Genomic DNA, 14332 nt, shown 5'->3' on the forward strand with positions numbered 1-14332 from the left:
ATGGGAAACACAACTTTAGCTTGAGAACATTTATAAATTATCTAAACTAGATAAAATACTAATGTATGCTTCACTGAATGAATGATAATTTGAGGCCAAAGAAATCAAAGAATGCATAAAAAGGACCACTAAACATTATCTGTTAGTATGGGAGATGAGAATATATTTTATAAAAGAATTCGATTTATCAGGATCATACCGTTAAAAGAAGCAATATTTGGTTCAATTAAACATCATCTGAAAGACAGTGCCAAAAATTACCAGAAAATCATAGATGGCCTTAACACCTGGACTGGAAATTTTTTTTAATGATATCTACAATTTCCCTTAGAGAAAACACAACTGATTTCTAAATTTAGAATTAAATAGAAAATAAGGAAAGAGTTGTTCAAAATTTAATATCATTCTCCGAAGTCAATATCAATCATTTCATCCTATCCACTTCTCAAAAATTTCTCAACTATTCTCAGATTGGCTAAAGTATATCGAGATAAATGCATCACATATGCTCAACATGGAGAAAAGATACTTTGACGAGGAGGAGGAAGTTTGAACGACCTAACAATGTTTTATGGAGAAAATCCTTTAAACAAGGATAAACTTTTTATTGCATAATTTATTTTTTTTACTAGAGAAAATCTTGCATATTTCATAATTTACGAAATTAAACAAAATTTTCCTATTTTCATTGGTATTTATATTACCTCTTACGTTGTAGTAAGGGTCCATAATTGGATGAAGCTGAAGACTTGTATTTTCCAATGTATTTTTGAAGTCAAATCTTTATGAAGATGAAAAATCAAAGTTCAATGCATGTTGAGATATGAGATTGAATTCCTATCATCACTTTAATTTCTTAGTGGATGTTTTTGCTACTCAATTCTTAACTTTCATGTTTACCTTTGGTTGAATATTATGATATTATGTTAAAGAATTCTTAGGAAATGTTACACCTTATTTTCTTTCTTAAAACAAATTGTTATATCTTCTGTCATTGCATATCTATTTGATAGTGAACCCTGATATTCAAACTATTGTGCACTAAATTTCTCTCATTTTCAAGGCATTTTCTTTTCAAGTTATTTATTTATGGCATTGCATGCAAATATATTTTTGAAAAAAGTGTTAGAATTATGACTAATGTGTTGTCCTTGATAGTAACCTACTCGATAAATATGTCAAAATGAGGGTTATCTAGATGGTACAGGTGAGATAAACAAGAGAATATCAATTTAGAGACAAAAATATGATAAAGGTGAAGTTTAGGAAAGTATACATGGGTTCTTTGAAGAAAATTTGTGTACATGCGCAAGTATGGTAAAGAAAATTTGCGTACATTTTATGCACCATGGTATTCTTAATATTAGAGGTATTTACCATGGTATTGGCCTATAGTAATGAGAAATAACGTATATTTTATCCCATCAAAGAATACCATCAGAATTACTAAAGGATTTACCTAAGGTATTAGCTTAAGGGTTATACTATTTAAGAAGATGGAGATCAAATGAGGGTGTGTATGTGATGGATTATTTATCAATGACTTGATTTGAAATAGGAGTGCATTAGGGAGGACAAAGATGGATAAGCTCTAATAGATATGAAATGACCACATATTGAATAATTTTTTATGTTTGATAGATCTGTGATGATAATATTATGGTGCGTTTCTATAACAATTTTTCTGCTGAGATTTGGGTTTGAAAGATGTTATGTTGCAACAAAGGTGTATCTCAATGATTACAGATATTTATGTGGGTTTGACACTGAGAAGTCACATACGTATGCAGATATACTTTTGGGTAGGCGTGTATGTATTCTGCATTATGGATGAATATGTATGCAAGTGTGGTGAATGAGAAGAGAAGCGTGTACATAGACCAAAGGTATTTATAATAGTCATGTACATATACTAGGGTTTTGCACTATGAGTTGTTAATGATGTTTAATGAGTTCTGCTATGTTTTTTGATGTCTATTGATGATGTCCCTTTCATGATAATTTATGATCGAAAATTCTGGTTAGGTTATGGAATGATATGTTGAATAGATATGATGCTACTGTGTGATGATATGTATCTGGTTTAGTGATCTGTGATGGGTTCAATATGTGATTCACTTATTTATTTAGTGTGACATTGCTTTAGACTCAATTGTTCAGTATTTTGAGATATGTACATAGGTTCCATTAAGAAGAATTGTGTACATACACAGGTATTAGTCAGAACAATAGCGTATATAATCTAACATATCGTTGGTTAGGGTCTTGCAGTATCAACAGTTGGATTCTATGATGAGTAACAATGTTTGGCTTACTGATGAGTAGTTGTGCATTGATATGATCTATCCTGGTTTAGTTTGATCTAGTTGTATTGATTGATTAAGATTCAATGATTAATTTGATGATTCAGTTGGTTTAGAGATTTAGTGATTTGATATAGTGATTGGTTTCAGAATTGTTATTTGGTATTGGGCTTAAATGATGGTAGTGCGTCTAGTCTAAAAATGTGACGAAAAATGGCCTATAGGTTTGATGTTTTGGAGTAGGTGGATCCGACATGAAATATTATGAAATGTTTTCCACAGAGGTGCTAAGGTTTGGAGCCTTCAGTGAGGAAGTTGAAGCTTCCTTCAAGTGGTAGTTGGTGAATCAGATTAGGGTGGTGCAGCTTCGTTCCGATAGGAGCCAGTAAAAGCGACCAGGGGGTTGGAGCTCCCTTCCAATAGGAGATGGAAAACAAGAGAAGGTTGTAGCCTTTTGTAGGTAGGATCCTGAATACTTGTATGATTTTGCACCAGTAAAATATTGTAAGATGTTTTCCTTTACAATAAAATATGAAGAAAAATACACCAACAATGCTGGTTTTATCCCACATTGGCTTTCCACGTAAATATCATGTTGTCCTCATGTGATTCTTTGTTTCTTATTTGTGATGGTTTATTATGTTCTTACTTCTCATGGTTATTGTTTAATTAAATTCTAATGAAGTAATGATACATTGGTTAAAGTAGAACAAATGACGAAATGCATGAAAATATAGTTAACTAGATATATGTTGTTTTCCTCAATCATAGTCGCATACATACGTCAGTTTACTTAATAAAAGTAGCATAGAGAAATATGAATAATAAATTGAAAGGTTTAAGTGAGTTTTAAAATACTTATTCACGCTCTCCCCTCTTAGTATTTTTCGCTATAAATGGCATCAGAGGAGGTCAGTTTAGTTGAAGCTTAATCGCTTGGAATGGATCAAGGATGGTGGGAAAGAAGAAGATAGCTCGAAGGAAGGAGTCAGAAAAATATGGTAGTGACAGTGATATATCAAATTCAGTGAAAATTACAGATGTCAGCAAATATTCATTTTTTGGAGCACCCTAGTTTCTATTTATCAAGAATGAAGAAGACGGTAACAAAGAACTATCAGGTATGGACTTTTGTTCTAATTGTGGTCCATTTCATTTTCTATGTAATAATGATGATAGTGAATATGATAGTGAATCTACTGAAGTTTCACTCATGGGTAAAAGTGAAAGCAAGCATTCTAAAGAGAAAATAGATTAAAAAATGATGGCCCTAGAAGAAGAATAACAAGGCAAGTGAGAAACAATGAACAATGAAGGGGTACCAATGCTAAGCAATGATAACTATAAAAAATGGAAATAAAATATGAAATATAATCTAATGAATTGTGATGTTTGGTATTTAGTATGCAATAACTTCACCAAAATTCCTCCATGAGATGAATAAGTGCAAAAGAACAATAAGGAATTAAGTGACCATTAATATCATACATGATTTGACATTAAATAGGGTTATGCATTATGCAATTGCAAAGGGATTATGGGATAAGATATAAACAATCCATGAAGGAAGAACAAAGGAAGATTTCTTATCAGAAGAACCAACATGTAAATTTATTTCTAAAGAAAATAATGATGCATCAAAATATGAGTATGTTACTGATTCAGAAGAAGACAAAATACAGGAAGTTCTTAATCTTAGAAGAAAACTTGGCATTGCTTTGAAAACGATTATTATTCTATAAGATAAGTTATAGGCATATGATAATAGGGATCATATTAAATTATTAAATGTTGCAATAGAATCTAAACAATATTTTGAAGGCCTTGAAGCAGAGATCGTCTCTCTAAAAGAAGATCTTAAAAAGTCAAAAAAGAGAAATGAAGAGCTAATTAAAGCATTTGAGGTACAATAGAATGGGATGAAGGAAGAAATTATCAACTTAAAAGATCAAATGGAAAAAGGAAGAAAGGTTGAATAAGGAATGAGAAAGAAGTACCAAAGAATGGAGGTTTAGGTAAAGATTCTAAAAGGTAAATGAGAAGAAAAGGATAAAAATTTGAGATTTCAAGATAATACTAATATTTTGGATAACATTATTAGTAGTCAAATATATACTTCCATTAAATATGGTCTTGGTTTCCATGAAACTATTAAAGGAGAATCTAGTTCACAAGCTAGTGCAGGGAATCTAAAGGGTAACAATGCCAAATAGGAAGTGCACAATAAAGAGATAAGAATCCAACCTAATCAACAATCAAGGAAAGTGAATATTCAAAGGAAATCATTGCCCCTAACTATATAAGTGTTAATCGATTCTCTCCTTTGATTAATAATGTTGAATGCTTTATATGTCATACTTATGGACATGTTGCAGCTAATTATAGAAGTAGAATGTTTCAAGAAAAGAGTCATCTCACAAGAGGTACTTCAACTCCCACATGCTCAGGTTTCTTCAAGGGATATTGTTTTAGTTGCCACATATTTGGCCACAAAGCTATTTATGGAAATAAAAGGAACATGAAACAGAAATTCTGTAATTCCTCTACTCCCTTTTCTAGTCATATAAGATGTTATGCTTGTAACAAGTTTGGACATTTAGAAAAAGAATGTAGAAATGAATCAACTTATCACCAAAGACAACATGGAAAGCAATCAGATAATGTCAAAAGACTTGAGAAAGATGGATCCACGAACATTTCTCGTAATAAGTAGAAAGAAGAAGAACATATAAGATGTGGTATTGATCTTGCTCATTTGAAGATAAAGATGAATGGTACATAGACAACGGATGCTCTCATCACATGGCTGGAGATAAGAGTAAGATGGAGTCTCTCAAGAAAAACCAAGATTGCAAGGTTATTCTTGAAAATTCTTCTCCAACAAAAGTTTTGGGAAAAGGTAGAGAAAGAATTAATAAAAATAGTGGAGCAAGGGCTAAAGTAAAATATTCTAAGTGTAGGTCAAACGGTGGATAAAGGAAATATAATTGTGTTTATATTAACCGAATGGAAGGTTAGGGATGAGGAAACTGGAAAATTCATAGAAAGAGGATACATAAATCCAAACAAATTATACATGTTTAAAGAAGTGAATTGTCATATAAATAAGGAGGATTTAGACTTAGATGAAAAGAAGACAATCTCTACTACAGTACATTGTTCTTAAAAGAATACTTCTCATAGTGAGTACACAAGTGATGAGAGGTACATGATCCCATGAAGAGTAAGAGATGATTATTAGGTCCTCAGGATCAGTGATGTATGATCTTAGGGGGAGCTATACATATGTATATCTTGATGATGATTTGCATGTTGATTTGATATTCATATTGCTTATATTACTGAAAGTGCATCTGATGTAGTAACAGTGAAACAAGACATACAATATAGGTTTAGGCGGCTTTGTAGCTATGAAAAGTTTGACATTTGACTCTCTGTACGCGAATCTCATAAGGGAGAGTCTTATATACACACAAATTTTGGTCTATAAAGTCTCGTATGTTTATCTAAGATGAAAAAACTATGGGACAGACTCAGGGAGAAGTTCTGATATGCTTCAGTTAGTTATTATTTGGATTTTTGGTTCAGATACTATTTAGAAGTAGTATTGCCTTATGATGGTTTATGGGTTTCTGCAATACGATATTGTTGATTTAGTTCTTTTGATGGATTTACTAATTGATGGAGATGGATATGATCAAACCTATATGTGAATAGTTGGCACTGGTTCAGGGGGGGGGCATTTACTATGCTTCTAATAGTGCATTGTTGGAATTATGATTTCTTGAGCGTTCCTAGTTGCATAATGGTGTTCATGAAAGGTATATATCTTTGGTTATGCTGCTAAAGATACATATGTTGCTGAAGTTTTCATATATTGCTTAAGTTGCACTCAGTAAAGTTGATTTTACATAATCCGCTTGATGAAGAAGATGTGCATGCTATGGTTAATGAATCACTCAATACTTGTTTAAATTTATATGTTGTTGTCATTATATGATGCACAAGGTGCATACGGTGAAGTTTTGGATGATACCTACATATTACATGAGATATATATTTTTTATAATGATGTTAATCATATTTTTTCTTGCACACCTAGTAATGATGCATGTAAATGGTATGCTACACATGGTATGTCACTTAAGGATTGTGTTTCTTCTTATATAAATCATGTTGATCTTAATCAAGGAGATGGGATACTAATAGGGCTTGATTATAAAATCTCATGCTATGATTGGTTGATTCTTACATATTGTTATCTCTATGTCATGGGATATCAATAAATTACAGATAGGTATCTTATCGTTGATCACTTTAGTTTCCTATGCTGTGATGATTCTTATTGATACACTTGATTGATGTTAGATTCATATGATGGCATTATAATCCAAGGGAGTGGTAATTTTTCCTATGAGGAAAAGGAAGGTTACATGAAGATAAGAGGACAATTATTGATATACTACTACTACAACTATTGGCTGATGCTTCAAGACATTGCATTTTTTGTCACATATTGATGTTAAAGGTTGATGCTACATTACACTATCTTACTTTATGATGATATTCTTGGTTCTAACATTGGTTTTTGATGCATGAAAATATATTTTTTTGTGCTGCGAAATATCTATATGTCTTTGATGTATGTGGATTGAGGCTCCTCCTACAAATGGAAAGAGCAAGTTGACCTTGATGAGGTCAAGGGGATGCGTTGATAACAGATCTCAATGGAACAACCTTATGTTGTTGCTGCAATTTGGTAATTTTGCATACTTGGTCATAGGTTGGTAATTTTGAAGCTAGATTTTCTTATCTTACATATTAATGATGAGGATGTGCATGTTGTTTATATCTATGTTGCAAGATCCTATGATGACTATTATGATCTTGCTATTGCATGGTTGATGTTGTAGATCTAACCAAGAAATATTATAGATCTGATATAAAAATATAAGACAATGCAAATAAACCCAGAAATGATATGAAATGATTCTTTATTGATCAAACCCTTAAGGTAGGGTAATTCCATACATTCACTCCTTAAGGAAGGAGAACACTCCACAAGCCATATGCCTGTTCATACAATAATATTTCACTATCTCCACATGGAGTCTCTAGCCTCTATATAGGCCTCATACATACAATACCATGGGTCATTACCATGGTTCCCTCATACCATAAACTAATACCATGGGCCCATTACATTATTATTAACTACTTGTGGTCCCTTACATGACATGGGTTAACCACCTTATTTATTACTATCACCCATCCCATTATTACATTATTACCTTGGGTACCTCCCTTGGTACCCCATATTATCCCCCCTAGGTATATAACATTCCACTCCCCTAAGCATGTTCCGTCCCCGAAACATGGGAAGAACACAAATAATAAGATCTACTCAAAAGAGTAGTCCACTGATACCATGCACGTGCATCTAGCCATCCAAGCGAAAGGTGAACCCTCGATCTCGCTGGTGCCTCCCTCGCTTGAGATGGAAGTTGACCGTGGCAGCTCTTCTGTGTGTAGTAGGTGGATCGTCGCTGCTCGCTATCCATCATACGAGGGTTATTGTCCTTGTGACTAATTGGTTGCCATCTTGTTGGTTGTTGTCTTGCGGGGTGATGTGGGTGATGATATGTTGAAGTTTTAACCCACGGTGTCTTTTTCTTTAATTCACCCTGTTGTGCTACCCGTTGTGGTGTCTTCTTTTCCAATATGACTTCAACCACTGAGCCCTCCTCTGATGTATCAACACATGTAACCTTTTCTGCTTCAGCCTCTATTTGTTTTTTATTGTCTATCATCACTGGCTCATCATCTAATATGTCAAACCCTGGAACATCTTCTGCGTCAACCTCTGTGGACTTTACCTGTTTATTGATGGAAATATCCTGTAATGTAATTTTCTTCTTTTTATACCAAAGCTTCAGGAATTTCTTCTGCACATTAATATTGATAGTACCCATAAATTCCATCCAAGGATATCCCAAAACAACATCCAGATTATCTGTCTTTGAAGCATAAAAATCACCATGCAACACATACTTATCCATAGAAATCTTCAAATCCTTATACACTTGAACATCCTCATTATCAATCTGTGCAGTTTCAATGTGTTTTGCTGGAACTTGCAATCTTTTTGCCAAATTAATACTTATAAGATTTTGCTTGCAACTAGGATTTATAGTCACAACGATTTTCTCCTTCTCAATCAATCCATGAACCTGCAATAAGGAGACACCCATAGCAATTAACCCCTTATGTGTCTCATTCTCCTTTCTTCTAGCATGAGACCATTTGTCTAAAAGGACTTTTTCAAATTATGCATCTGAGAGTTTGGTCAACTGTTTGCCATCAAGTGAGAGATACCATTTGTAAGCCTCATCTTTGAAACCCAACCACCATGAATCCCTCCAAAGGTTTTTCCATACCCACATCTGTTGTTTTATGTATTCTTCAATAGTAGGACTATCATCTTTTCCTGTAAAGTATGGAACCTTGCTAGAAGCCATGAATGGTTTGGAAAAAAAAATTCGCTTACTTGGCGAAAATTTGAAAATGTCACAGTTTCGTCAATATTGCTCAGAATCTCTATTATAACCTGTTTTTGGAAATGGAACAACCATTCTGCATCTGCCCATGTGATAGAAATCCTGATTCAGACACTGGAATTTCAGATCTGCGCTACTACTCTTCCGCCGTCACCCAAAATTTCTGAAAAAAGAGCTGATTTTAAATCAGCGATATCTCCCTCATCCGGACTCCGATTCGACTGATTTTTTTTTTGAAGTTGGGTAATTTTTCTCAAACAATTCAGATCTACAATCAGCTTTGTAGATCTTGCACCAGGACATCTAGATCTGTGCCACAAACTCGCTGCCCTGAAAATTGTCTGCAACTCCACTGTTTTTTAAATCAGCGATATCTCCTTCATACGGACTCCGATTCAACCGTTTTTTTTTTTGAAATCGGCTATTTTTTCGCAAAGAATACATATCTATAATTACATTTTGCAGATCTTGTACCAAAACGTACAGATCTGACTTGCAAAGTCGCCGCCCCCGAAACCCTGCAAAAAATAAAAATAAAAATTCCTCCACTGTTTGCCCAAGAAAATGCTCTGATACCACTTGTTGTCGATCTAACCCAATAATATTATAGATAATTCAAACAAACTCATAAAAAATAAGATAGAAATGATTCTTGTTGTAGATCTAACCCAGAAATATATGAGAATAGAAAATAACCCAAGAATAACAAGATCGAAATAGATAGAAATGCTTCTTTATTAATAAAAACCCTTATGGTAGGGCAACATCATACATTCACTCCTTAAGGAAGGAGAACACTCCACAAGACATATTCTTGTTCATACAATAATCCTTCACTCCACCAGTCGTTGGTGCAGACTTCCTCGCTGCCTTAGTGGCCAGCTGCTTCCGTGGGGCCTTTCCTCCAGTTGACTTGCGAGCAGTCTGCTTTGTTCGGGCCATCTCTTCGTTTCTATGCTCTGATCTGCAACTTAAAATTCAATAAACACTCAACCACAATGAATTCCTACGCTACGGCTTGCCCCTTTAAAGACCTTCAAAGATTTGATTCCTATTACACATCTCATCGCCACCGTCCTTTCTTAACCCTTAATCGACGATCCACATTCCCATCCGCCGATCCTTCCACCCACGCGACACGGATCGCCTAAGCTTCCCTAACACAAGAAATGTACAAGAAGGAACGAACAATTTTGTGTCTTGTATTTGTTAACTACCATGTTTCTCAAGTGCAATAACTATATGTGGCATGCTGATCTTCATGTCCAAAGCTTCAAACCCACTAATGCTTGTGATTTGATCATTCATTGGGTTGAAATTGTGTGCTTGTGATTTGATCATTCATTGACCTAATGAGATTGTTTTGTTATATGGGTAGTGGATGAATGTACACCTTGAGTAGACTTAATCGTTCAACATGTGTTTTTTTTCTTGGGTCACATTTTTAATTATAAAAGGCAATATGTTAAGGTATGTACCTAAACGTCCCCCAAAAAGAAATTGTTTTGATTTTGATTATTGGACATTTTGGATGATAAGGGGTTTAGAGTTTCAATTCTAGGGTTTCAATCTCAAGATTTATAATTGTGAAGTTGGTACACAAATGGAGACTAAACTTGTTGTAGCTCTGATACCACTTGTTATAGCTCTAACTAAGAAATATTATAGATCTGATATAAAAATATAAGACAATGCAAATAAACCCAGAAATGATATGAAATGATTCTTTATTGATCAAACCCTTAAGGTAGGGTAACACCATACATTCACTCCTTAAGGAAGGAGAACACTCCACAAGCCATATGCATGTTCATACAATAATACTTCACTATCTCCACATGGAGTCTCTAGCCTCTATATAGGCCTCATACATATAATACCATGGGTCATTACCATGGTTCCCTCATACCATCAACTAATACCATGGGCCCATTACATTATTATTAACTACTTGTGGTCCCTTACATGACATGGGTTAACCACCTTATTTATTACTATGGCCCATCCCATTATTACATTATTACCTTGGGTACCTCCCTTGGTACCCCATATTATCCCCCCTAGGTATATAACAGTTGCGGTCCTTATCTTTTCTTTTGATCATAAATGTCATATTTGGTCTCTTGATGTAAAGGTCATGTAAAGACCCATGATGTAATAATTGTAACAATCAGTCATGTTTGGACTATTGGGGTCATGTAAATTATATATGTAATCCCATTTTGGGCATTTGATGTAATGTTGAATCAAATATGTAACCTCACTATGTTGGGTGATTGATGTAAGCACAATTCCTTGGTGATAGGAAATATCATACTCAGTTAAGTCATATAATCATGTACTTCATTAAAAATATTCCAGAAGATTCAACATATCCTCAGGGGGGTCGCGGTTAGTGTTCATATTCAGCAGAAAAGACCTACAGTGATCCTCTCCACAAAGGGAGATGTAGAGCTATAAAAAGGGTCTCTTTCACCTCTAGTTATCTCACATTAATATGTCAATCCGGGAGCGTTTGGTTATTACAAAGAGTGACTCAATCCGAGGCTATTTGTCAGAGTAATGTTAGTAGTACAGCGTTCTACAAAAATACAAGAGTAAACGGATGCTTGTTTACAACTAAGTTACTTCAAATGACTAAAGCACACACTCTTAAAACTAGGCAACTGATCAGTCAAGGGTTCGGTGACGATAACCCATCCCTTTGGAAACTGATGGAAAGGAAATTAAAGCATGGAAAATCACACATTCAGAAAACCAGGCAACTTATCAGTCAAGGGTTCGGCAGCAATAGCCCATCCCTTTGGAAACTGATGGAAAGGAAATTAGAGCATGGATCACGGGTCTGGGAGCGAGACAGTGAATGCTGAGGCTCACTACAGCCTTAGATCATCTCTCACACCAAAATAACAAATGCAAGTAAATGGAACGGCAGATAGCAAAATGGAACAACAAATAAGGAATTGAACAGCAAATATGGAATGGAACAGCAATAATAAAATGGAACAACAATCAAACAACTAAGTCTCACGCGTCATAACCAAACTTAATCTATTAACCCAAATGCACTCTTCATAATCAAATATCACTCTCTCACTCTTAAGGCAAATCAAGCAGAACTCACTAATGGAATAGCACTAACTATTGATAAATTATGGAACAGCACCAATAGATCATACACACGCAACACGCTAGGAAAGTAATCTGATTTAACACCAATCATCAACAAGAATTACAACTGTGTTTCAGGGATGGAACAGCATGAATCCTGAATCATAAAGAACGGATCTTTCAGATAAGTTCCTTAACACAAATACACAGCATAAAGGCTCCGTAACAAAATGAGAACAATGTTCAATTAAGTCTACTAATATCAGATCAACTCTGAATGTATTGACGATATAATGCAGAGTCAATATAAAGAACCTTAATGAACGAATCTTAACAAAGCATATGATGTAACTTATAAAGCATATCAGATTACCGAATAACAACGATAAGCAAGCAAACCACGCATAAATCAAATCGTAGTGATACAGAAGCAAGTGTCCTCTGGGGCCGGGCCCTTAGCCTCAAGGGTACACCGCTTTGAGTTAATCCAGATGCAGAGATAAGATAATCACCAAGTTTATATTAACGCATAAGACAAAAGTACAATGAACCAGTTCTCAATGAGACTCGATGATCAAAGTTGATCTTTTACAAAAAATTACATAAAAGTATATTATCCAGGTTAACAGTGTTGTCCCTTTATATAAAGGTGACAGCGGAGATGTCTAAGTAACAAGATAAATAAAACAGCGACCCCTCAAGATCAAACATCCTGAGGGATTCGCCAAACTATCAATCCTTAATCTTTTCTTTTCTTCTCTGCCGAGCTGGTGTCTTCTCCTCCTTTTCAGGGCCGATTTGCTCTGATCTGCTTAGCCTTGTTTGCATTCGATTTCCCTTCAAAGGGGCAGCAATTATCTTGTCTTTATCTTTTCCTTCGGAACGGCAACTCTTCGTTTTCACCCTTTCCTGCACAAAAGAATAACAATTATCAGTGATTAAGTCTTGCATATTAATTCACATGTTTTGTTATAATTCTTTATTGTTTTCCAGATTCATGATGCAAAAAGGTTTACAAATTCTACTGAAAAACTATTGAAATGATCATCAAAAGCATACCTTTTTGGTACTCCACACACCCCCCTGCTTACCCTATTTCATGCCCTCATGAAAACATTGTAGTTGACATGCAAGGCAGTGAGAGAATAGGCTAGAGAAGGAATCTCATGCGGAGGCCTACAGCCATGATGAGTGACTAGATAGTCAAAGAACTGACCTGTTTGACCCTCAGGCATCTCATACAGGGCTTGATATCCGGGTGCAGGGTGCCAAATAATTGGACTGCCAAATCTATATCCTAACCAGGATGGCCCTGCTTTCAAAATGCTCTCGCCATAGAGGTTCAAACGGCTGGCAGCTAATTCAAAATTCTCATACTTAAACGGTTCCCTGAGCTGAATGTTTGGATTAGAGATTCGGTACCGGAATTTGGCTACATCAATGGCGAGGTCTTTGATGGAAAGAAAATACTCTAAACTTTGTCGAATGAGTGCCTCCTAGATAGGTCCTAACATTTCGATGACACCCGGAGTTCTCATAAGGTTTCTATGTGCTCTCCATAACCACATTGGGTCCCTAGGCTCAGCCCTTACCCACAAGTCTAGGCCATTTTCCTGCCTCTGGAAAGTGTTATAGGCTTTGAGCCATTTAATCTAATTAACCCCGAATGAGATGAATGCCTGCAATTGAATGTCCCCAACAAAAGGACCAGGGTTCAATTCAGTCTCCTGATCTAGCACGAGGTTATGCAAATAAAATTCACACAGCAATCTCTGGACCTTCACCCCATAATGTTTAGAACAGTCTATAAAGTCATTGACAGTGTTGATTTGTATAGGGGCGCCTGCTTTAACAACTTTTATTTTTAATTGTAAATCTCATTCTAGTAAAAACAAAGAATAGTTTTTGGCAGGGGCGCTACATGCTAAAATGTCATTGTATAAAGAACACAAGGTATCCATCTGCTTGATAACAGTATCTAGCCTACAGGTTACCTTTGCAGCTTTCTCTTGTTCCTTTCGCCACCCTTCAAAGGCCTGGCTTTCGGATTGATTGACGTTCCTTAGTTGCTGTTGTAACTCTTCATACTTCTCACGGGGGACCGTTTGCTCTCTAAGTTCTTCAGCTTCTTGCTGGGCTTGCTTCATCATCTGATGCAAGGTTCTTGTCTTCGACTCTTTTTTCCATAGGTCAGTGGAGGCCGGGAGTTTTACCTGAACTTTCTTATTATGTTGTTTGGAGTTCAGAACCCTTATTACCCCTGAGGGTGGTGCCTCTGTCTGGATTTCCTTGTTCTCCTTTTCGTTTTTAACACGAATATCAGCTTGTTGCTGTTCCTTTTCAAATGGAACAGTAGTCTGT

This window comes from Pinus tabuliformis, chromosome 5_2, assembly GCF_031772625.1.
Source record: "Pinus tabuliformis cultivar Carrire ecotype Pingquan chromosome 5_2, CPIR1, whole genome shotgun sequence".
Lineage (NCBI taxonomy): Eukaryota > Viridiplantae > Streptophyta > Pinopsida > Pinales > Pinaceae > Pinus > Pinus tabuliformis.